General features: G+C 51.3%; 1 protein-coding gene across 8 annotated transcripts in view; it reads left to right on the forward strand.

Annotated features, from left to right (window-relative positions):
* CDH22 (cadherin 22) overlaps positions 1-25,753 on the forward strand; it is a 201,429-nt gene that overhangs the window by 133,383 nt on the left and 42,293 nt on the right. The window lies entirely within an intron of this gene.

The raw sequence follows: 25,753 nt of genomic DNA on the forward strand, positions 1-25,753 counted from the left end.
TGGTGGCAATGAAAAGCTGATGTACAGAAAACATCCTGGACTTGTGAAAAATTCCCTTGGAAGGCTGGGTTTTGTGGTGCCGGGAATCTGTGCTGCAGGTCTCTGTACACAGCTGCTCATTGGAAATGGAGCATTGCTGTGTGCTGGAAAGGAGACCTGTGTAGCTGACCCAGGAGTAGCCTGGAGCCAGCGCATTGTGGCCTTGGATTCAAGAGCTTTATCCTGGAGCTGTTCCTGATGACAGAGAACAGGGCAGAGGGTAGGAGCAGGGACTCCAGAGAGGAGCACACACTATGGAAGGGGAAACAGCTGATGATAGCCTGTGAATATAATCGGCAAATGACACACAGAGATAATGTTCTAACAGGCCTGCTCAGGGCCACAGCAAGGCACTGGGGAATGCACAGTGCCTGGCTGTTTGGTGGGGAGGGAGCATCCCAAAGTCTCACACGGGACCTTCGAATTAACGTAGAACCATGTAGGAATCCCTACGGGAAACTTTAAACATAGAATCATAGAACTGGAAGGGACCTTGAGAGGCCATCAAGTCCAGTCCCTGCACTTGTGACAGGGCTAATTATCTAGACCATTCCTGACGTGTTTGTCTAGCCTGCTCTTAAAAGTCGCCAATGATGGAGATTCCACAACCTTCCTAGGCAATTTATTCCAGTATTTAACCACCCTGACAGTTAAGAAGTTTTTCCTAATGTCCAACCTAAACCTCCCTTTCTGCAATTTAAGCCCATTGTTTCTTGTCCTATCCTCAGAGGTTAAGAAAAACAATTTTTCTTCCTCCTCCTTCTAACAACCTTTTACATACTTGAAAACTGTTATCATGTCCCCTCTCAGTCCTCTCTTTTCCAGACTAAACAAACCCAATTTTTTCAATCTTCCCTCATAGGTCATGTTTTCTAGACCTTTAATCATTTTTTGTTGCTTTTTTCTGGACTCTCTCTCCAATTTGTCCACATCCTGAAAGGTGGCGCCCAGAACTGGACACAATACTCCAGCTGAGGCCTAATCAGCGCAGAGTAGAGCAGAAGAATTACTTCTCGTGTCTTGCTTACAATACTCCTGCTAATACATCCCAGAATGACGTTCACTTTTTTTGCAACAGTTTTACACTGTTGACTCATATTTAGCTTGTGATCCACTACGATCCCCAGATCCCTTTCCGCAGTACTCCTTCCTAGGCAGTCATTTCCCATTTTCTATGTGTGCAACTGATTGTTCCTTCCTAAGTGGAGTACTTTGCATTTGTCTTTATTGAATTTCATCCTATTTACTTCAGACCATTTCTCCAGTTTGTCCAGATCATTTTGAATTATAATCCTATCCTCCAGAGCACTTGCAACCCCTCCCACTTATCGTCCACAAACTTTATAAGTGTACTCTGTATGCTATTATCTAAATCATTGATGAAAATATTGAACAGAACAGGACCCAGAACTGATCCCTGCGGGATCCCACTCGTTATGTCCTTCCAGCATGACTATGAATCAGTGATAACTACTCTCTGGGAACAGTTTTCCAACCAGTTTTGCACTCACCTTATGTGACGCAGCAGGGAGGGGGGAGTGTTGACCTGGGAATGTGCCCTGGGGACGGGAGACCTGAGAGCCTGTCACCTGAGCCAGGAGGGGGAGGGGGAGGTGACACCTCTGCCCAGGAATGTGGATGGAGGCTGCAGCAGGGAACCTGCTCGGTGGGTTTAGTTTCAGTTTGGGGCTGGGTGGAGGAACACAGGGAACCCCAGGGCTGGGGTCTAAGCTCCCTGCTCCCCCAGAAGGACTTCACTGAGGGGTCCTGGGTGTACCCACAAGCTCTGTTTTGGACTGTGTTCCTGTTGTCCAATAAACCTTCTGTTTTACTGGCTGGCTGAGAGTCTCAGTGAATCCCAGGAAGAGGGGTGCAGGGCCTGGACTCCCCCACACTCCGTGACAACTGGTGGCAGCGGTGGGATCTACTGCACCCCGTGAACGGCGCTTCCTGCAGTAAGTGACTGGGGAACAGTAAAACGAAGGGGGATTGACGGGGACCAGGCGTGCTGAAGATTCAGAGAGAGACGGTTTCAGGGGGCGGTTAACCCCTGGGAGTGTGTGACCAGAGAGAAGGACTTTTGCAGTAACAGGGTCCCCCGGGGGATTGCAGCGAGCGGTCCCAGGGGCGGAGGAGTCTGCAGCTCGACCCTGGCAAAGAGGTGGTGACCTCAAGAAGGACTGGCACACTAGGGGCTTTTCCTGGAAACCGTGGACAGCTGCCCGGCCTGCGAGTGGCCAGCCGGGAGATGTACGCTAAACGCCTTAAGAGCGACCTGGTGGAGCTGTGCAGGCAGAGGGGGCTGCGCGTCGGGAGGTCCACCAAGGAACAGCTGATTGCCCAGCTGGAGGAGAGGGATCGCTTGGATGACCCGATCCCTGTCCCTGAGGGAAGCCGCCCGGCGGACGCAGCGTGGGCCCTGGGGCCTGACCAGGCTGGGAGGGGTCAGACTGCTGCCCAGGACACCCCGAGACCCTTCCTACCTATGCCTGGGGGAGGGGTTGTGGGAAGCCCAGCGAATACCGAGGGCCCCCTGACCCCAGCAGCCAGCAGGGGATCCTCCCAGCGGAGCTCCCCATCCCTGGAGCGGATGCGGCTGGAATGGGAGAGGGAGAGGAAAATGAGGGAGCTGGAGGATCATGAAAAACAACGTCAACATGAGGAGAAACAACGTCAACATGAGCAGGAGGAGAAGGAGAAACAACGTCAACATGAGCAGGAGGAGAAGGAGAAACAACGTCAACATGAGCAGCAGGAGAAGGAGAAACAAAGACAGCATGAGCTGGAGCTGGCCAAGCTGAGGAGCAGTGGGGCCCCGGCTGCGGTGAGTGAGGGGGGACCCAAGACTGCAAGGAGCTTTGATAAGTGCTTCCTGGCCCAGCGGAAGGAGGGGGAGGACATGGATAGCTTCCTGACGGCCTTTGAGAATGCCTGCGAGCTGCACAGGGTTGACCCTGCAGACAGGCTCCAGTTCCTCACCCCCTTACTGGACCCCAAAGCCGTAGAGGTCTCCAGCCGGATGACAGGGGCAGAGGCAGGGGACTATGAACTGTTCAAACAGGCCCTGCTCCGTGAGTTTGGGCTGACCCCCGAGATGTACCGGAGAAGGTTCCGGAGTCAGCGTAAAACGCCTGAGGTCACCTACCTACAACTGGTCAACAGGATGCAGGGATATGCCCGCAAGTGGACAGCGGGGGCCCAAACTAAAGAGGACCTGCTTGACCTGTTTGTACTGGAGCACCTGTATGAACAGTGCCCTTCCGACCTGAGGCTGTGGCTGGTGGACAAAAAGCTCGCGAACCCCCAGCATGCAGGGCAGCTGGCCGACGAGCTTGTGAACAGTCGGTCAGGGGGTAGCCGGGAGGAGTCCCAAAAGAACAGGCCCCCCCCGATGCAGAGAGAGAGTCACCATGGGGCCTCCCAGCGGGGAAATAGGGAGAACCCCCTCCAAAGGGGAACGCCTGGTGTCGGGCCCCTCCGACCCGTTCGAGGGGACCAACGTGACCTGAGCTGCTATCACTGTGGCCAGAGAGGCCACGTACGGGCCCAGTGCCCCGGGCTCAGGGACAAACTGAGCAGACCCAACCTACCCAGGGTTAACTGGGTAGGGACTCAGCTGGACGAGGGGCAGGCGACCCAGGAAAGGGGGGCTACCAGTTTGCCACCTGCTCAGGAGGGAAGAGTACCCCCAGCCAGCCCCGCCAGAGGGCTGGAGGCTCTGGACTCAGGGTGCTCGGTTTACAGGGTGGGTGCGGGGCTGTCCCTCCGGAGAGAGTGCCTTGTTCCCCTGGAGGTGGATGGGAGGAAGGTCAATGGATACTGGGATACGGGCGCGGAGGTGACGCTGGCCCGGCCCGAGGTGGTGGCCCCAGATCGGGTGGTGCCCAACACCTACCTGACCCTGACGGGGGTGGGCGGGACCCCATTTAAGGTGCCCGTGGCAAGGGTACACCTGAAATGGGGGACCAAGGAGGGCCCCAAGGATGTGGGGGTACACCACCATTTGCCCACTGAAGTTTTGATGGGGGGAGACCTAGAGGACTGGCCAAGCGACCCCCAGACCGCCCTGGTTGTGACCCGTAGCCAGAGCCGGCGAGGGGCACTGCGACCTGACCCTGGGGAGGGTACCACACTGGAGGCGCGAGACCCTACTCGGGTGGGGAGGGAGCGCCGAGGGGCACGGCTCAGAGAGGCTGCGGCCTCAGACCTGGCCACGGAGGGGGAACCGGGCCCCATCCCTTCCCCAGCCGCTGAGTTCCAGGCCGAGTTGAGGAAAGATCCCTCCTTGCAGAAGCTCAGGGACCTGGCCGACCTCAGTGAGGGACGGACCATGAGGAGAGGCTGCCAGGAGAGGTTCCTGTGGGAGAAGGGGTTCCTGTACCGAGAATGGGCTCCCCCAGGGGAAGGGGAGTCCTGTGGGATCAGGAGGCAGCTGGTGGTCCCCCAGAAGTACCGCCGCAAGCTCCTGTCCTTGGCCCATGACATCCCCCTCGCAGGGCACCAGGGAATCCGGCGCACCCGGCAGAGGTTGCTACAGAACTTTTACTGGCCCGGGGTCTTTACCACCGTCCGGCAGTATTGCCGATCCTGTGACCCCTGTCAGAGGGTGGGGAAGGCCCGGGACAAGGGGAAAGCGGCGTTGAGACCTTTGCCCATCATAGAGGAGCCTTTCCAGAAGGTGGCCATGGACATCGTGGGGCCTCTCAGCAAGACGACCCGGTCGGGGAAGAAATACATTCTGGTGGTGGTAGATTTCGCCACCCGCTACCCCGAGGCAGTGCCCTTAGCTTCCATTGAAGCAGACACCGTGGCAGATGCGCTCCTGACCATTTTCAGCCGAGTGGGGTTCCCCAGGGAAGTCTTGACAGACCAAGGCTCCAACTTCATGTCGGCCCTGCTCCGGTGCTTGTGGGAGAAATGTGGGGTCCGGCATGACTGGGCCTCAGCGTATCACCCCCAGTCCAACGGGCTGGTGGAGAGGTTTAACGGGACGCTAAAGATGATGCTGAAAACCTTTATGAACCAGCACCCGCAGGATTGGGACAAGTACTTACCTCACCTGCTGTTCGCGTACAGGGAGGTGCCCCAGGAGTCTACCGGATTTTCGCCTTTCGAACTGTTATATGGAAGGAGGGTGAGGGGCCCCCTGGACCTGATGAGAGACGAGTGGGAGGGGAAGGCCACTCCCGATGGAGAGTCAGTGGTGGAGTATGTCCTGACCTTCCGAGAGAGACTGGCTGAACTCATGGGCCTGGCCAGGGAGAATCTGGCCAGAGCCCAGAGGAAGCAGAAGGTCTGGTATGACCGCACGGCGCGGGCCCGTGCCTACGCCACCGGGGATCAGGTGATGGTTCTCATCCCCGTGAGAAAGAACAAACTACAGGCCGCCTGGGAGGGCCCGTTCAAGGTCGTCAAGCAGCTCAATGAGGTAAACTATGTGGTGGAGCTGTCGAACCGGGCCCACCACCGCCGGGTGTACCATGTGAATATGATGAAGCCATATTATGCCAGGGGGAATGTGGTGTTAGCTGTGTGTGGTCAGTGGGAGGAGCAGGGAGATGACCCTTTAGTAGATCTATTCCCTGGGACCAGAGCTGGTTCCCCCCTGGAAACAATCCCCCTCTCGGATCAGCTCACCCCTGCCCAGCAAGCTGAGGTCAGGGGGGTGCTGCATCCGTACCGACAGCTGTTTTCCAACCAGCCTGGACGCACTAATCTGACTGTCCACCGGGTGCAGACAGGGTCGCACCCGCCGATAAGATGCTCCCCCTTCCGAGTCACAGGGAAAACTGCTCAGGACCTGGAAAGAGAGGTCTGGGACATGCTGGCTTTGGGGGTGATCCAGCCATCGGCCAGCCCTTGGGCCTCGCTGGTGGTGCTGGTCCCCAAAAAGGATGGGTCAGTCCGGGTCTGTGTGGACTATCGGAAGCTCAATGCCATCACTGTATCGGATGCCTACCCCATGCCCAGGCCGGACGAGCTCCTAGACAAGCTGGGAGGAGCTCGGTACCTTACCACCATGGACCTTACAAAGGGCTACTGGCAAGTGCCGCTGGATGCAGATGCCCGGCTGAAATCGGCCTTTATCACCCCTCTGGGGCTCTATGAGTTTCTGACCCTGCCTTTCGGCCTCAAGGGAGCGCCGGCCACCTTCCAGCGCCTGGTGGACCAGCTCCTGAGGGGGATGGAGAGTTTCGCCGTGGCGTATATTGACGACATCTGTGTCTTTAGCCAGACCTGGGAGGACCACGTGTCCCAGGTTAGACAAGTGCTGGACCGACTCCAGGGGGCTGGGCTGACTGTCAAAGCGGAGAAGTGCAAGGTGGGGATGGCTGAAGTATCTTACCTGGGCCATCGGGTGGGGAGCGGCCGCCTAAAGCCAGAACCGGCCAAGGTGGAGGTGATCAGAGACTGGCCCGCTCCCCACACCAAAAAGCAGGTCCAAGCCTTTATTGGGATGGCAGGATACTACCGAAGATTTGTGCCCCACTTTAGCGCCATAGCCACCCCCATCACTGAGCTATGCAAGAAGGGGAAGCCAGACAAGGTGGTCTGGACCGAGCAGTGCCAGGAGGCTTTCCGGGCGCTGAAGGAGGCTCTGGTCAGTGGCCCAGTTCTAGCAAACCCAGACTTTGACAAGCCCTTTGTGGTGTTCACCGACGCCTCCGACACGGGACTGGGGGCGGTGTTAATGCAGGAGGATGAAAAGGGGGAGAGACACCCCATCGTGTACCTGAGCAAGAAGTTGCTACCCCGGGAGCGACACTACGCGGCCATCGAGAAGGAGTGCCTGGCCATGGTGTGGGCCCTCAAGAAACTAGAGCCCTATCTCTTCGGGCAACACTTCACCGTGTACACCGACCACTCTCCCCTGACCTGGCTGCACCAGATGAAAGGAGCCAACGCCAAGCTCCTGAGGTGGAGCCTGCTCCTGCAGGATTACGACATGGACGTGGTCCACGTGAAGGGAAGTGCCAACCTGATAGCGGATGCGCTGTCCCGGAGAGGGGGCCCCGAACTTCCCCAGGTCACTGGTCACAGTGACCCCGCTCAGTTCAGTCTCGAAGGGGGGAGAGATGTGACGATGTGACGCAGCAGGGAGGGGGGAGTGTTGACCTGGGAATGTGCCCTGGGGACGGGAGACCTGAGAGCCTGTCACCTGAGCCGGGAGGGGGAGGGGGAGGTGACACCTCTGCCCAGGAATGTGGATGGAGGCTGCAGCAGGGAACCTGCTCGGTGGGTTTAGTTTCAGTTTGGGGCTGGGTGGAGGAACACAGGGAACCCCAGGGCTGGGGTCTAAGCTCCCTGCTCCCCCAGAAGGACTTCACTGAGGGGTCCTGGGTGTCCCCACAAGCTCTGTTTTGGACTGTGTTCCTGTTGTCCAATAAACCTTCTGTTTTACTGGCTGGCTGAGAGTCTCAGTGAATCCCAGGAAGAGGGGTGCAGGGCCTGGACTCCCCCACACTCCGTGACACCTTATAGTAGCTCCATCTAGTTTGCATTTGATTTCCCTAGTTTGTTTATGAAATGGTCATGCGAGACAGTATCAAAAGCTTTACTAAAGTCAAGATATGCCACATCTACCCCTTCCCCCCTATCCACAAGGCTTGTTACCCTGTCAAAGAAAGCTATCAGGTTGGTTTGACACTATATTTGTTTTTGACAAATCCATGCTGACTGTTACCTATCACCTTGTTATCTTCTAGATCTTTGTAAATTGATTGCTTAATTATTTGCTCCATTCTCTTTCCGGGTACAGACGTTAAGCTGACTTAACATGTACAGCCACAGCCCCCTCACTGCCCGCCCAGTTCCCGTCAGTCAGCACAGAGTGTTGTGCTAGGAAGGCAGCCGGTGAGAGAGCCCTGCTGGGGTGAGTTATTGGGAACAGTTATTGTTATAGAGGGTACGTGACCCAGACTCCCAGAGTACACGCACACAGCTGCACATTCACACACAAACAAGCTCTGCGTAGACTCTGTGTGTGCATGAAGTACGTTCTGTGCCTCAGACATGGATGCGCTGGGCTGGGCACACTCAGCCTTAGCTCAGATGCGCTGTAGGCACAGGGGTGCGTCTATGCTGCGGTCAGAGGTATGACTGCAGCTCATGTAGGCACACCCATGCTGGCTTTAATTGAAGTAGCATGGCTAAAAAGAGCAGTGAAGGTGGGGCAGTGTGGAGCCCCGGGTGGGCTGTACAAGCCAAGCCAGAACACTGGGGACATATTTACATCGCTGGCCTGTACCAGGGGTCGTACATGTCTCCACTGCTGTGTAGCCATACCAGCTAGACTGACGTCGGCATGGGTGTGCCGAGCCGAGCTGCAATCACACCTCTGACTGCAGGGTTGGCATGCATACTGTGCACGCTCTCTCTTCACGGGCTGTGTGCGCACAGCCGCTGCCTTCCCGGGACTTTGCTAGCACTGCTGCAGAATGTAGATTTTATTTTCTGGTCTTTAATGGTAGGAAATGGGCCTTGGGGATAGAATTGCTCTTTCTCGCTTGCTTCTTGTGCTGCTTCCCTGGGGGAGGGGGAGGGGTGATGCATTATTTGCAGAAAGAACACGGGCTTACAGAGGAAGGAGCCTTTCTGACGCTGAGAGAGATGGTGATGTTTGGGAAGGGGCGCCTGGAGCAGGGGGAAGCAGGAGCGTGTCTCTGTTGTTGCAGCAGCACCGTGCACTCCAGACAGAGCCGCATCTCACGTGTCCAGCCTCGAGAGCCTGTCCAGTGGCACTCCGAGGTACCCAACCCCCTGGCCTCAGCCCCACGAATCGGAATGTGTTTCTCCTGTCATGGCTGATGCATTCAGTTATGAATCCTCCCTCCAGCAACCCCTAGGCAGACAGCTCCTCCGAGTCCTGTCGCGCTCCCTTGGGGCACTCTGCCCGCCTACACACCTGACTGTCCACTGGCTGTGGTTTTTCAGTGCCTAGCAGCATAAGAGATGACACGTCCCCTTCCCGTAAGGTGAGGGCGAGCTCCCGCTTCCCATTCCACCACACCCCTCCCCCTGCCCCGAGCTCTGCCTTGCAGCAGCTCCATATAATCAGGTGTGAATGAGAGGCCCCCTCACCACTCCCTTCCCTGCCGGAGCACCAAGTCTCCCTCACGGCACCAAGGTGAGGAAGAAGAGACTTTTTGTCAGACCTCTGTTGCTCTCCCATCCTCTGGCCGCCCGGGTAACGTAACAATCCTCAGCACTTACTTAGTTCTTCACAGCTCCCAAGTGCTGCACAGACATTAACACAGGAACCCTCCCGGGGCCCCACAGGGAGGTGACACGCTCCTCGGCAGGAAGTCACCTCGCATTAACTCCCAGCTAGACTCACAGCATCTGTTCCTCATCTGGGGCACAGAGGAGAGCAACTTGTCCTGACAGCACTCCAGGGTTCGATCCCAGGCCCATTGGAGTCTGTGCTGAGTCCTCTCTGCTGGCACTGCAGTTTGGTGGATCCCCTTTACCTGTCTGGTCCTTTGCTACTAGAAAGGAGGAGGAAAGAGGCAGCCCCTTCTGTAGCTGTGTTTCCATGGTGGCTCCCCAGCCCCTGACTCCGCTTTGTGTGCTGGACTTGCCTGGTGCCATGTACGTGTCAGAGGAGCTGCAGTCTCACCTTGCAATGGCGAGGAACAAGCACTCTGCCCTTGAGGTGAGGAATCCCAAGGAGCCCCGGAGACAACTGAGCTGAGACTGGCCTCATCAGCATTTCCAGTTCCCACTGGTACCAAGCTCCCAGTGCTGAGCTTTGGGGACCAGTAAAGGAAGAGCCAGAGAGGTCTGGCACGAGTGCCCTCAGTCCCAGGTGGTCCCCTCCACCCGCTGAACATGCCCCTAGACTGCGCTGCTCCCGCCCATTGCTTGTGTGAAGAGCTGCTCTGCCAGGGAATGCCATGATGTTCTCTGGGCGGGTTGTGGGGTTTGGCTCATGAACATGGCAGGTTTGGTTACACAGATGAGTGGATTCTATTTCCCCCTTTTGGGGCAGCGCAGGGCAGCTGATGTGAGACCCTGTACATACGCCTACCTGTGAAAAGCTGACAGGACTCCAGCTCTACCCTGTGCTTCTGGGAGAGACAGGGGAGGGCCCTTTTTTCCCCCTGTTGGCCAGTTCATAGCCTCTAACAGGGCTGGCCATCTCCGTGGCTTCCTGTCCTCTGCCAAAATGCATGTGACCCTCTGTCCGTGTGTCACTCTCACAAAGAACCTCATGCATTAAAGGCACAAGAAGGGAAAGAGTCCCAGAGTGGAGCCCTATCATTTTCCAGCTCCATCAGGCTGGCTGCATAACTCCTGAAGCGCTTCCTCATGGCTGCTCATGCCTCTGATGACAATGGGAATGAGCAGTGGCACGCACGGATATCTAGCACAGTTCCATAAACCCAACGTGCATGCAGCAGCCTTTGTGCCTGGGCTGTGAGGTTTCCTCCAGCCTCCTGGGAGATGCCATCTGGTACATGGAACATTGTCCAAGTCAGAGACAACATGGAGGCAGCCTGGGTACTCGCTGCCCTCCTTTCCATGAGCCATCCCAAAGAAGATCAGTCATGCCCCTGGACATGCCCATTTCACCCTGGAACAAACCCATTCCCCAAGCCCAAGAGCTTCCCTCAGATGGTTTGTACAGGATGGAGCCCAGCAAACTCTGCTTTTTCATGCTACATTTGAAGTCAGGCTTTAGGATGACTTCAGACCCCAACACCTGCTGACATCCATCCAAATGCTACCTCCTCAAAAGCCAGCAGCCTGGCCCAAGTACTGGAACTCCCTGCCCATGCAGAGGCCAGGAGGACAGAGAGAGTGGAGGGAAGGAGCTGCAGTCTGGGCTTTCCCAGGCAAACAGAGTTTGCTGGTGGAGGCTGTGCCAGAGCTGCATGGAGAGAGGAGTTTTGTCATTCCCTTGGAGAGTTAATTAATCCTTCCCTTCCAGCTCTGCCAGGGTGACTCTGGACTCTGCCGGGGCCCTCCCTCTACAGACAGAATTAGTAACCCAACAGGTCCCCATCCCCATGGAATATCTGCTTCACCCCCAGCCGATGGCTCCAGGCAAGGCACCTTCAGGTGATCCCGGTGACTGAGAACTCACCCTGCACTGACCTGGGACTTCGACAGGTTCTGCTTCCCAGAGGGCTAGTGCTAAACAACCCCCATCCCTGGAGAGCTGGCTGCAGCAGGAGAGCGGTCCCATAGCACTCTCTGTAGCAGGCTGAGATTGGATCTCTGTATCTGTACCATGGTGAGTCTGTGGTTCCAAGCTGCTAGTTCAGTGCCACTCCCACGAGGGCTGTCACTCTTCCACGAAGCCCTGAAACAATGTCAGGATTCTGATGCCCAAGAGTGGGTGGGTCACCACAGCACACCAAGTCCTGGGCTCAGCCATCCCCTCTCATGTCAATAAGAGATGGGAGCCCAGGCAGCTTGGCTTGCATCACTCAGTGAAAAACAGCCGCAACCTGTGTGTGTCCAAATACAGGTGGCTGTGCCAGAGAGGAGGGTTAAAAAGCAGCATAAACCCCGTCATGACATGGCAGGGAATCTTTATCTAAAGGGAAAGAGCTTTTAATTTCATTCCAGCTCTTATTCACTGTCTGACAAAGGCAGGGGCTGGGACATTTTTAGATGGGAATTTTCTGTTTCCAGTTGGCTTTTCGGCTCCTGCTGTATTTCTTCTGCACAGTGTGATTTTTCTCAGCCGCGCCATTGTATTAGGTAATACATTGATAGACTGCCTGTGTACGTGAGCTTGTTTGTATGGGAGCCTTTTGTTTCTCTCTCTGCAGCGAGAGCCTGAGCTCTGATTGCCTGCGTTCCAGGCTTTATCAGCACTGGGAAGATGTTGCTTGGGATTTAAGGTTCTCAGAGAGATTCTTGTTTGGCATTCACCAAATCCAGAGACATGTGTTGGACACGGGCATTTTATATACTTCAACAACACAGCAAGAACTACAATCTGCCACAGCACAAAAGAGAGAAGAGAAAAAAACAAACATCACAAAAAGCTTTTCATGAGGTTTGAAAAGCTTCCCATTAACAAAACCACCATTAACAAAAGCCAACGGACATGGCAGCAAATGTGCTCCTCATCGTGGTCAGGGGAGGAATGAAACAACCTGCTTGAGAAATGCAGAAAGATGAGCACCAAGAAAGCTGCCTAAATGAAACAGCCACTTGTAACATCCAAACAACAGGCGATGTCAGCAGGAAGAGAGGAAAATGGATGACAAGGGCTGCATTCCAATCAGAACCAGGGACTGCGACAGCATAAAGTCCCGGATATCAAACACTGTGCAGGCTTCAGGCAGAGGAGCAAGGAACATCCCATAGTCCAGGAAATCTGGAGAACGTGGGCCCAATCAGCTCGGTGGGGTTGGGCTGCAGCATCCCATGACATCACATCACAGACGCTGGAAGGCAGGGCTCATGTTCTGCTTGTAATGACAGGTGAGTCTGGTGGCGAGAGCTCAGTGCCCAGTTGACAAAGATCCACATGACCCAAAAATGCTGCATCGATTCAGCATGATTGGCCATTTCTGGGCATTAGCCCTCCTGGGCTGAGCTGGGTGGGCCCGAACTGTTTCTTCCTGCTGATCTCGGCTCTGGACGTGTAGGAACAGCATGGGGCAGGCACCTGTCTGAATGGACGTGGCCCTGGGGAGCAAAGAGAGAACCTCACATCCTGTCGCTGTCTGGCCTCGATTCAGCATGAGCACGGCAGAACCGCAGTCCCCACAGCATCTCCCAGTGGGGCGAGTTGCCCCTAAACACTCTGGCACCTCACTGTGGGAGGAGCACGGACGCCAGGTTAGCGATGCGTGCATGGGCACGCAAGGAGCTACGTGTGTCTGTGTTATAGCTCTTGTGTGGTGGCGATGCAGCCAGCGAGGTGCATTTGTGTGTCGTTTACCTGACCACAGTACCTTGCCAGTGGCATGCCTCTCTTGTTTACACCAAGTCCCTGCTGTTCAGTTCACCCATCCCTAGCATGTACTTCAATTGAAAATTGCCCCCCGTGCTGGGTTAACATCCCGCCATCCATTGAAAACATGCTGCGGGATCATTAAAGGCCCCGGCCTCAACTTCACATCTCACCCTCCAGCAGCGGAGGCCACTTAGCACCACGCAGATGCGCTGGATTCAGCACTGACTGCGGAGTGAAGCCTTCTTTTCTCTAGCCGTGAGCAGTCTGCCCCAGCACCTTGCCTGGCCTCCCTTTTGCTACATCTCCAGCCAGCTCACTTCAGGCTGTGACTGGCCAGTTCCCACAAGTGAAGCAGGATCAGGACTTGCTGCTATTTGGAAGAAGAGCCCGAAGGAAAACTCAGCTACTGCAGAAAGTGGTGTTGGGAGTTCAGTGGGGGGTGCTCTGAGGGGAGACTCATTGTCTCCAACTAGAGAAAGGAATGGTATGAAGACAAGAGAGATCAGTAGCTCTATCTAACGAACAAGGACAGGATGAGATGGAGTGGGTTCAAGCTGCAAGAGGGGAGGAGAATTTAGGTTAAATAGCAATAATACCACCACCACCTAGCACTTAGATGGGGCTTTTTGTCTTCAATGTGCTGTACAGACATTAAGTGACTCATCCCAGAACTCTGCAGCGACAATCAGGGTATCCGAGAGCTCCGAGGGTATTTAAGTCAGTAGAACAAGTTGCTGAGGGTGCTTTGTAGAATTACCAGGACTGGAGAGATCCAAGGCTGGGACCCAGGAAAGATAAACTCAACCCTGCTACACTGTAGAGAGCTGGACACGCAGGCTCCTCAGAAATCCAGCTCCTCCCACTGGAATCTGTGGGAGAGGAGCAAAACAGTAAAGGGACTGGAATTATTGCAGAGCTCGATAAGGACAATCAATCCTTAAAAGACAACGTAGACATGATTTAAAATACACTCACAAGCAAAGCAGTTACAAGTGTGAGAAGAGAGGCTCCAGCACAGAGTTATACTCACACCTGCACCCTGGCCCTGGCTTCGCACAGAATCAGTGGACGTCAGATGCTTCTAAACCCAAGGGTCTCTCTCTCCTTGGTGATTGTATCTTTCTCCCCAATTATTTTTAATAAATAAGTTTCTTTATTTATGCAGCAAAGACAAGAGGACAAACAAAACAGATGTGTGCATCTCATGTCTACCACAGAAATAGGGAGACATGGAGAAGAGAATGAAGTACCATCTCCATCTCTAACTACATATGCAATGGAGAAGAAGAGAGAGAGGTGTTCGAGGTCAGGGGACGTGGAAGAATAATTTGAACGCTTATGTAAATATCTTGATTAACCCATCAGAAGTATCTGAGATTTTGTTGCACCAGTTTCTATTATTTCTTCCAGCAGTTCAGTCTCCATCTGAGAGATTTTTGCTGATTTGGACACCCAGAGGTTTTCCCATTTCTTTGCAATTGCGTTTTTGGCAACTGATAAGCACAGAGCAGCAGATGAGTACTGGAGACTGCTATCCAGGCCAGGCTGGTGTTAGAGGCCTCTCTGAAGAAATCTGAGGATCAAAGGAAAGGTAATGCCCTTGGCATGCTCTGTGCTTCCATTGGGAACTAAGGCAGAAAATGGGGATATATCACACATGAGGACATGCCGGGGTCCTGCCCACTTGCTGTGATGGCTCTCGGAGATTATTAGCATCTGTCTATGAACATAAGAATGGCCATACTGGGCCAGACCAATGATCCATCTAGCCCAGTATCCTGTCTTCCGACAGTGGCCAGTGTCAGATACTTCAGAGGGAATGAATAGAACAGGCAGTTCTTTGACATGGTCTCCCATAGTATTCTTGTCAGCAAATTAAAGAAGTATGGGCTGGATGGATGCACTACAAGGTGGGTAGAAAGTTGGCTAGATTGTCGGGCTCAACGGGTAGTGATCAATGGCTCCAGGTCTAGTTGGCAGCCGGTATCTAGCGGAGTGCCCCAAGGGTCGGTCCTGGGGCCAGTTTTGTTCAATATCTTCATTAATGATCTGGAGGATGGTGTGGATTGCACCCTCAGCAACTTTGTGGATGACACTAAACTGGGAGGAGAGGTAGATACGCTGGAGGGTAGGGGTAGGATACAGAGGGACCAAGACAAATTGGAGGATTGGGCCAAAAGAAATCTGATGAGGTTCAACAAGGACAAGTGCAGAATCCTGCACTTCGGACGGAAGAATCCCATGCACCGCTACAGACTAGGGACCGAATGGCTCGGCAGCAGTTCTGCAGAGAAGGACGTAGGGGTGACAGTGGACGAGAAGCTGGATATGAGTCAGCAGTGTGCCCTTGTTGCCAAGAAGGCCAATGGCATTTTGGGCTGTATAAGTAGGGACATTGCCAGCAGATCGAGGGACGTGATCGTTCCCCTCTATTCGACATTGGTGAGGCCTCATCTGGAGTACTGTGTCCAGTTTTGGGCCCCACGCTACAAGAAGGATGTGGAAAAATTGGAAAGAGTCCAGCGAAGGGCAACAAAAATGATTAGGGGTCTGGAACACATGAGTTATGAGGAGAGGCTGAGGGAACTGGGATTGTTTAGTCTGCGGAAGAGAAGAATGAGGGGGGATTTGATAGCTGCTTTTAACTACCTGAAAGGTGGATCCAAAGAGGATGGATCTAGACTATTCTCAGTGATAGCAGATGACAGGACAAGGAGTAATGGTCTCAAGTTGCAGTGGGGGAGATTTAGGTTGGATATTAGGAAAAACTTTTTCACTTGGAGGGTGGTGAAACACTGGAATGCGTTACCTAGGGAGGTGGTAGAATCCCCTTCCTTAGAAGTTTTTAAGGTCAGGCTTGACAAAGCCCTGGCTGGGATGATTTAGTTGGGGATTGGTCCTGCTCTGGGCAGGGGGTTGGACCAGATGACCTCCAGAGGTCCCTTCCAACTCTGATATTCTATGATTCTATGATTCTTGCATGATCCACTTCCTGTCATCCAGTCCCAGCTTCTGGCAGTCAGAGGCTTGGGGAATCCCAGAGCATGGGGTTGCATCCTTGACCATCTTGGCTAATAGCCATTGATGAACCTATCCTCCAGGAATTTATCTAGGGTTTTTTTTTTAACCCCATTATACTTTTGCCTCCACAAAATCCCCTGGCAATGAGTTCCACAGGTTGACTGTGTGAAGAAATACTTCCTTTAGTTTGTTTTAAACCTGCTGCCTATTTGTTTCATTGCGTGACCCCTAGTTCCTGTGTTATGTGAAAGGGTAAATAACAGTTCCTTATTCACCTTCTCCACACCATCATGATTGTATAGACCTGTATCATATACCCCCTTAGTCGTCTCTTTTCCAAGTTGAACGGTCCCAGTCTTATTAATCTCTCCTCATACAGAAGCTGTTCCATACCCCTTATAGTTTTTGTTGCCCTTTTCTGTACTTTTTCCATTTCTAAAGCTTTTTTGAGATGGGGCGACCAGAACAGCACTCAGTATTCAAGGTGTCGGCCTACCATAGATTTATATAGTGGTATTAGGATATTTACTATCTTATTGTCTATCCCTGTCCCAATGTTCCTAACGTTCTGTTAGGTTTTTTGACTGCTGCTGCACGTTGAGTAGATGTGAAAACTATCCACAATGACTCCAAGACCTCTTTCTTATGTGGTAACAGCTAATTTAGACCCCATCATTTTGTATGTATAGTTGGGATAATGTTTTCCAATGTTCCTCACTTTGCACTTGCCACCATTGAATTTCATCTGCTATTTTGTTGCCCAGTCACCCAGTTTAGTGAGATCCCTTTGTAATTCTTGACAGTCTGCTTTGGACTTAACTATTTGGGGTAATTTTGTATCATCTGCAAATTTTGCCACCTCACTGTTTACCCCTTTTCCCAGATCATTTATGAACATGTTGAACAGTACAGACCCCTGGGGGACCCCACTATTTACTTTTCTCCATTCTGAAAACTGACCATTTATTCTTATCCTTTGTTTCTTGTCTTTTAACCAGTTACTGATCCATGAGAGGACCTCCCCCCTTATCCCATGACTGCTTAGTTCGCTTCAGAGCCTTTGGTGAGGGACTTTGTCAAAGGCTTTCTGAAAGTCCAAATACACTATATCCACTGGATCACCCTTGTCCACATGCTTGTTGACACCCTCAAAGAATTATAATAAATTGTCGAAGCATGATTTCCCTTTACAAAAGCCACGTTGTCTCTTCCCCAACATACTGTGTTCATCTGTGTGTCTGATAATTCTGTTCTTTACTATAGAGTCAATCAGTTTGTCTGGTACTGAAGTTAGGCTTACCGGCCTGTAATTGCCAGGATTGCCTCTGGAGCCATTTTTAAAAATTGGCATCACATTAGCTATCCACCAGTCATCCGGTACAGAGGCTAATTTAGATGATAGGTTACATACCACACTTAAAAAGAAAAGGACTTGTGGCACCTTAGAGACTAACAAATTTATTTGAGCATAAGCTTTCGTGAGCTACAGCTCACTTCATCGGATGCATACATTGGAAAATACAGTGGGGAGATTTTATATACACAGAGAACATGAAACAATGGGTGTTACCATATACACTGTAATGAGAGTGATCAGGTAAGGTGAGCTATTACCAGCAGGAGAGAGAAAAACCTTTTGTAGTGATAGTCAAGGTGGGCCATTTCCAGCAGTAGGCAAGAACGTGTGAGGAACAGTAAGGGGGAAAAATAAACAAGGGGAAATAATTTTACTTTGTGTAATGACACATCCACTCCCAGTCTTTATTCAAGCCTCATTTAATGGTGTCCAGTTTTCAAATTAATTCCAATTCAGCAGTCTCTCGTTGGAGTCTGTTTTTGAAGTTTTTTTGTTGAAGAATTGCCACTTTTAGGTCTGTAATCGAGTAACCAAAAAGATTGAAGCGTTCTCCAACTGGTTTTTGAATGTTATAATTCTTGAAGTCTGATTGGTGTCCATTTATTCTTTTACGTAGAGACTGTCCAGTTTGACCAATGTACATGGCAGAGGGGCATTGCTGGCACATGATGGCATATATCACATTGGTAGATGCGCAGGTGAACGAGCCTCTGATAGTGTGGCTGATGTGATTAGGCCCTATGATAGTGTCCCCTGAATAGATATGTGGACACAGTTGGCAACAGGCTTTGTTGCAAGGATAGGTTCCTGGGTTATTGGTTCTGTTGTGTGGTGTGTGGTTGCTGGTGAGTATTTGCTTCAGGTTGGGGGACTGTCTGTAAGCAAGGACTGGCCTGTCTCCCAAGATCTGTGAGAGTGATGGTCGTCCTTCAGGATAGGTTGTAGATCCTTGATGATGCGCTGGAGGGGTTTTAGTTGGGGGCTGAAGGTGACAGCTAGTGGTGTTCTGTTATTTTCTTTGTTGGGCCTGTCCTGTAGTAGGTGACTTCTGGGTACTCTTCTGGCTCTATCAATGTGTTTCTTCACTTCCGCAGGTGGGTAGTGTAGTTGTAAGAATGCTTGATAGAGATCTTGTAGGTGTTTGTCTCTGTCTGAGGGGTTGGAGCAAATGCGGTTGTATCGTAGAGCTTGGCTGTAGACAATGGATCGTGTGGTGTGGTCAGGGTGAAAGCTGGAGGCATGTGGGTAAACATAGCAGTCAGTAGGTTTCCGGTATAGGGTAGTGTTTATGTGACCATCGCTTATTAGCACTGTAGTGTCCAGGAAGTGGATCTCTTGTGTGGACTGGTCCAAGCTGAGGTTGATGGTGGGATGGAAATTGTTGAAATCATGGTGAAATTTTTCAAGGGCTTCTTTTCCATGGGTCCAGATGATGAAGATGTCATCAATATAGCGCAAGTAGAGTAGGGGCATTAGGGGACGAGCGCTGAGGAAGCTTTAAGTCAGCCATAAAAATGTTGGCATGCTGTGGGACCATGCGGGTACCCATAGCAGTGCCGCTGATTTGAAGGTATATGTTGTCCCCAAATGTGAAACAGTTATGGGTGAGGACAAAGTCACAAAGTTCAGCCTCCAGGTTTGCTGTGACATTATCGGGGATACTGTTCCTGACGGCTTGTAGTCCATCTCTGTGTGGAACGTTGGTGTAGAGGGCTTTCACATCCATAGTGGCCAGGATGGTGTTTTCAGGAGGATCACCAGTGGATTGTAGTTTCCTCAGGAAGTCAGTGGTGTCTCGAAGATAGCTGGGAGTGCTGGTAGCATAGGGCCTGAGGAGGGAGTCTACATAGCCAGACAGTCTTGCTGTCAAGGTGCCAATGCCTGAGATGATGGGGCGTCCAGGATTTCCAGGTTTATGGATCTTGGGTAGCAGATAGAATACCCCTGCTCGGGGTTCTAGGGTGTGTCTGTGAGGATTTGTTCTTGTGCTTTTTCAGGGAGTTTCTTCAAAAACAGACTCCATCGAGAGTCTGCTGAATTGGAATTAATTTACAAGCTGGACACCATTAAATTAGGCTTGAATAAAGACTGGGAGTGGATGTGTCATTACACAAAGTAAAACTATTTCCCCTTGTTTATTTCCCCCCCTACTGTTCCTCACACGTTCTTGCAACTGCTGGAAATGGCCCACCTTGATTATCACTACAAATGGGTTTTTTTCTCTCCTGCTGGTAATAGCTCACCTTACCTGATAACTCTTGTTACAGTGTATATGGTAACACCCATTGTTTCATGTTCTCTGTGTATATAAAATCCCCCTACTGTATCTTCCATTGCATGCGTAAGCAGAGTCAGGATGAGCTCCACCCTGACATCTGGTGGTGAGGTGTGGCAAGTTGTGGAAAAGAACTTCAGGGGCCGATCTCATTTGCATAGGCACACCCACCCCGCCTAGAATGAGGCCATAGCTGCCCAAATGGTCACTTTGGCTGCTGTGGGATCCCCAGTGTCTCTGTTATTGGGGCAGGAAGAATAAATTGTTATTACCCTGATTATGGGAACTGTGCTTGGCCTTTTGTTATGATGGAGGGACTCACCATCAACTAAGTAGCACTCGCTAGGCAAGGGTCATGGGTTCCAAAACTCTGTGAAGGGAGAGAGGCTGGGGACAGGTATTAATACTTGGTGGCATGGGCCCCTTGGTGAGGGCCTTACATGCTAATTGCACTTCCTCCTCTCTCCACTGTGGAATATCAGAGCTACTTTTGATTCCATTAGGAGTCTAGTTACAGGCTGCTGAGCTCACTTTGGGCTAATGGTGCACCAGCACTGAGGCTCCCCTACTACAAGCTGAGTTCACCAAAGGGCTGAACCGACTAAGAGCTGAAATCACGGAGCGTTGTGTTAAGGAGTGGGGGAGCCTGACGATATATCGTGGAACAGTTTGCGGGACGGCTGGAGTGCCTTGTGGACAGGCTGGTGGAGCAGTTCATAGGATGGCGGGAGCTGCTGGTGGGACGCGGAGCAGTTCATGGATCGGCTGGTGGAGCAGTTCGTGGGACAGTGGGAGCTGCTTGTGGGCCGCAGAGCGGAGCTGAGCGAAGCAGTTCGTGGGGCGGCTGGCGGAGCAGAGCGAAGGCCTATGGAGCTGTGGGGCGGTCAGCTTCAGATCATGTAAGGTGCCTCTTACCTCCACCCCCATCTCCACCCAGGTTGGGAGGTAAAGCTCTGTAGATAAACTTTCGAACCCTGGGGCTGCCCTGACCAGGGACAGAGACTTTTGGGTCATTGGACTTTTGGGACTTTGGGTGATTTGGGGTTCCTGGACTCAAGAACCAAAGGGAAAGGGCATGCCCCAATTTGCTTGGGGTGGGTTTTTTGCTCATGGGTTGTGTTATGAATCCTGTTGGTGGTGTTTCCCCAACATAATGCCACATTGTTTCTCTCTGTTATTAAAAGGCTTTTTGCTACACTCAGACTAGGTGCTTGCGAGAGGGGAAGTATTGCCTCTTGGAGGCGCCCAGCGGGGGTGGTATATATTTGTCCCAGGTCACTGGGTGGGGGCTTGAGCTGGTTTGCATTGTGTTATTGGAATGGATCCCCTAGATATCGAACCCGGCCCTTGTTGCTGCCAACTCTGATGGGCAGAAGGGTTACACATGCATCCGATGAAGTGAGCTGTAGCTCATGAAAGCTTACGCTCAAATAAATTTGTTAGTCTCTAAGGTGCCACAAGTCCTCCTGTTCTTTTTGCGGATACAGACTAACACGGCTGCTGCTCTGAAACATAGCACACTTAGTACTTCTTCAATTTTATATTTGAGTTCCTTCAGATCTCTTTGGTGAATACCATCTGGTAACTTATTACTGTTTAATTTATCATTTTGTTCCAAAACCTCCTCTATTGACACCTCAAGCTGGGACAGTTCCTCAGATTTGTCACCTAAAAAGAATGGCTCAGGTGTGGGAATCTCCTCACATCCTCTGCAGTGAAGACCAATGCAAATAATTCATTTAGCTTCTCTGCAATGACTTTAGAGTGATCCTTTAGCACCTTGATCATCCAGTGGCCCCACCCATTGTTTGGAGTATTCCTGCATCAAATGTACTTAACTTTTTCTTTTTTTTTTTTTTTTGCTGTTAGTTTTTGTGTCTTTTGCTAGTTGTTCTTCAAATTCTTTTTTGCCCTGCCTAATTACATTTGTACACTTGATTTGCCAACGTTTATGCTCCTTTCTATTTTTTTCAGTAGGATTTGACATTCACTTTTTGCCTCTAACCGCTTCTTTTACGCTGTTGTTTAGCCATGGTGGCATTTTTTGGTCTTGGTCTTTTTTTTTTTAATTTGGGGTATACATTTAATTTGAGCCTCTAGTATGTTTTTTTTTTTTTAAAGTTTCAATGCAGCTTGCAGGGATTTCACTTTCGTGACTACTCCTTTTAATTTCTGTTTTTAACCAGCTTCCTCATTTTTGTGTGGTTCCCCTTCTTGAAGTTGAGTGATACTGTGGTGGGTTTCTTTGGTGTCTCCCCCGCCCCCCAGCCAAAGATGTTAAGTTTAATTGCATTATGGTATTGTTCAGTAGTTCAGCTATGTTCACTCCTTGGACCAGATCCTGTACTACACTTACAACTAACTCGAGAATTGCCTCTTCCCTTGTGGGTTCCAGGACTAGCTGCTCCAAGAACCATCATTAATTGTGTCTAGAAAGTTTATTTCTGGATCCTATCATGAGGTGACATGTACCCAGTCTATATGGGGATAGTTGAAATCTCCCATTATTACCAAGTTTTCTAGTTTTATAGGCTCTCTAATCTCCCTGAGCATTTCGCAGGCATCATCACCATCGAGGTCGGGTGAGCGGTAGTATATCCCTACTGCTCTGCTTTTATTAGTCAAGCAGGGAATTTCTATTCTTAGAGATTGTATGGCACAGTTTGAGTAATTTAGATTTTTACTGTATTTGGCACTATGCTTTCTTTTGCATCTAGTTCCACTCCCGCACCAGCATGACCTGCTTGTCATTCCTGTAGATTTTGTACCCTGATATTACCGTGTCCCATTGATTATCATCATTCCACCAAGTTTCTGTGATGCCTGTTAGACCTTCATTGAATACCAGAGACTCAAATTCACCCATGTTATTACCTAGACTTCTAGCATTTGTATACAAGCACTTACCAAATTTGTCAGTATTTAGTTGTCTGCCTTCATGTGAGGTAACTGAATGGGACTCTTTTTCATTTGACTGTTTCTCTTCAGTTCCTACCTGTACTTTATCAACTTCTATCTTCTCCTTTTTACTAGGATATGGAGACTCCCCATTAATAGACGCTCCCCTAAGGAACATCTTTGTCCGAACCGTGTGCTCCTCTGCATGTGTTGCCTTTCCCCCAGCCCTTAGTTTAAAACCTCCTCTGCAACCTTTTTAATTGTACATGCCAGCTTTGGGTCACAGTCTCCTAACACATACTACGTTCTGCTGGGGCAAAGGGGCGGGGGAGGTAACTGCGTGGGCAGAACATATATTTGCATGTGCATCTATATGGGTGATGATTTTGGACAGTTTTGTCCTTTAATTTTCAAGCTAGTGTCTGTCTGTCTGTCTGTGTCTGCCTCCCTGTATTTTGCTGTTTCCTATGGTATTTGTGCACCAGGATAGTGGTTTAGCCAAGGGCGGGTGTTGGTTTTAATGAGAACCACGCATCTAAAACCTTGTGGGGGAGGCTGCTCTGTAAGCACCCTAGCCTGACAGGTATGCAGCAGTGTTACCTGCAAGTTCATTGATGACCCCTGAGGAGGTCAGTCCCATGGCTGAGCTGTGGCTAAACAAGGCTGGGATGTGAGTGGCGGAATCTGTGGCCTTGAGATCACATTGGGAGCCACCCTCCTTGTCTGAAAACTCTCTGGTGGAGCTCTTGGGTCTTGTCTCTGTCTCGTTACTAATATTGATATTGCTGCCTGGAGGCCCCCAGCTGCATCAGGGCCCGATTGTGTTGGGCGGGGCACAAACAAATAGGAAAACGATCCCTTGCCCTGAAAAGCTCATGGTCTAGGAATCCTCTCCCCACACTTCATCCACACACAGTCACTGGGAGCCTTCTGCTTGCAGCCTCTGCCATCTGTCGTGGCCTTCCTGTGCCTTCCTATTTCATCAGCTCTCCCGCTCGGTTCCTCTCTCAGCTCCCTTGCCTCTGCCCCTCAATTTATCTCTCCCTCTGTCATTGGCCTGCACGCTTTAATTTATTCACCACCCTCCTTTCGGTAATTTATCCCATTTTACTTTTTGTTGTCTTGGATTATTTAATTCTGTAAAAGGCTTTGGGATGCCTTGCGTATGAAAGACGCTGTAGACAATACAATTATATCGTATTGCCGATGATTTGCTGGCCTCCTGGACTTCTAATTCTTATCATGGTGTTATTGTAGTTTATTATTTGTGTTGTGTCTGTGCTCTGAGAGCTCAATCAGATGGGGCTGTGCTGTGCTGGGCACTGCAGAACCAGCCCCTGCCTGCGAAGAGCTTGCAGTCCAGTTGTGCTGTGATTTAATGCTAACATGCTTGGTTGCGAGTGTATGGTTACTGGAAATATTGTACTGTGCTGGGGCACTGGGGGCATAGATCCCAGTCATGATGTTGTGGTTAAAGTGGAGGGCTGGATTCTCCCCCTGCTCAACCACAGACTTGACTTTGTGACCTGGGGCAGGACATGTAACCCCTGTGAAGAATGGGGATAACCGTACCTGCTGTTTCTCTATTGTCTGGGGGGCGTAGAAGGGGGTTGTGAGGCTAAACTCCCCGTTTGTTAAAGCACACGAGGCTGCTCGGATGGAAGGTGGTAGGGAAATTAGAAGGATTCCTGTTTGAATGGTCCTATTTTGTATTGTGCTGAGGCTCTGGGCAGGGGGCACCTAGCTCGGGGGATAGGCTGGCAGGAGGTGCCCCTCCCTGACACGCTGAATAGTTGCAGCGGGACTCTGCCTGGCGGGGGAGCCCTGCTTGTGGGTGCTGTCCTCTACGCTGTGTGGTTTGACCGTGGCTCTGTGCTGGCTCCTGCCCTGTGGAAGTGGCCTGTGCGGGAAGCTCCCAGCTGGGAGAGTTTTGGGGAGTGGCTCTCTGCAGCTTGCTTGGTGAGGAGACGGTTTGTGGGTCCCTTTTGGCCTTTGGAGCAGCTGTGTCTGTGATACCGTCTCTCTTGCTTTTTGTAACCATCAGGTACATGGCACTGGGCTGCTTCATGGCACTGGCGCCAGCCCCGCCGGGTCCCAGATGCAGCCGCGCTGCTCGGCTGCTCTTTCCTCTCGCTTGCACGGAGCTGCTCAGCAGGCATGAGGCGCAGCCTGCCTCTGATAGGACAGTGCTTTTGCCTCAGCAGCCTCTTCCTTCCCCAGCCCCTTTGGCCGCTTACGGGGAAAGGGAGGAATTTGGGAAGAGGCGGGATCCCAACCCTACCCCATCCTGCTGCTCCCCTACCTTGTGCTCCGTGAAGGTCCCTGTAAAAGATTCACGGGACAACGGAGCGCTCAGGGTGCTGGAAGGCTTTGTTCAGGAGCTAGCTGTGCAGGTGAAACACAAAGGGGTCGACCCACCTACCTACAGAACCAGAGCAAGGTTGACTGGGGCCGTGTCAGGGGATGAGACTCTCAGAAACAGAAGAAGACGGAAATAAAAGGGAAAGTTAGACTGAACAGTAAAAACCCTTCCTGACAGACAGCAGCCTGTGAAATGGTGGGATAGACACCTGCAGGAAACCAGAGGAGTTTTCATTTGAGTTATTTAAAACTAGATAGCACAAAGTAGGAAAATACAGGGAATGTCAAGGGACAATCTGCTGTTTGTCTGTCTGCTTAGGTGTTTGCATTAGCACCATTCATGGTGGTTGTGGTCTTTGCTTGTAGACCTCAGGGATGCATGGTCTGGGATCAAATTGGACCTTGCCACCTTTAATTTTTATGACTGCACTTATATTTACACTGTTGCTGTCCTTGGCTCCCATCCCCACACAGCTCTGCTACTGCACCATGCTCCGGACCTCCAGTAACCCTGACGTAGACGGGTGCAGCCAAAGAGAGGTTCCCGAGTGGTGAGAACTGCTAACCGGGGGATGCCCCATTCCTGTCCCGTTGTGCTGGTCTGGGAGTTATTCATGGCTCCGTTATTGCCTTGAATCTGAATAGATCTCTGAGCCATTAGCGATTATCTTTGCGAACTCGTGGAGGAGGGGAGAGATACCAGAGGACTGGAAAAGGGCAGTTATAGTACCTAGCTATAAAAAAGGGAATAAGGACAACCCAGGGGATTATAGACCAGACAGCTTAACTTCAGTACCAAGAAAGATAATGGAGCAAATAATCAATGTTTGAAAGCACCTAGAAGAAAATAAGGTGATAAGTAACAGTCCACATGGATTTG

Source organism: Natator depressus, chromosome 13, assembly GCF_965152275.1.
Source record: "Natator depressus isolate rNatDep1 chromosome 13, rNatDep2.hap1, whole genome shotgun sequence".
NCBI classification, from domain to species: Eukaryota; Metazoa; Chordata; order Testudines; family Cheloniidae; genus Natator; species Natator depressus.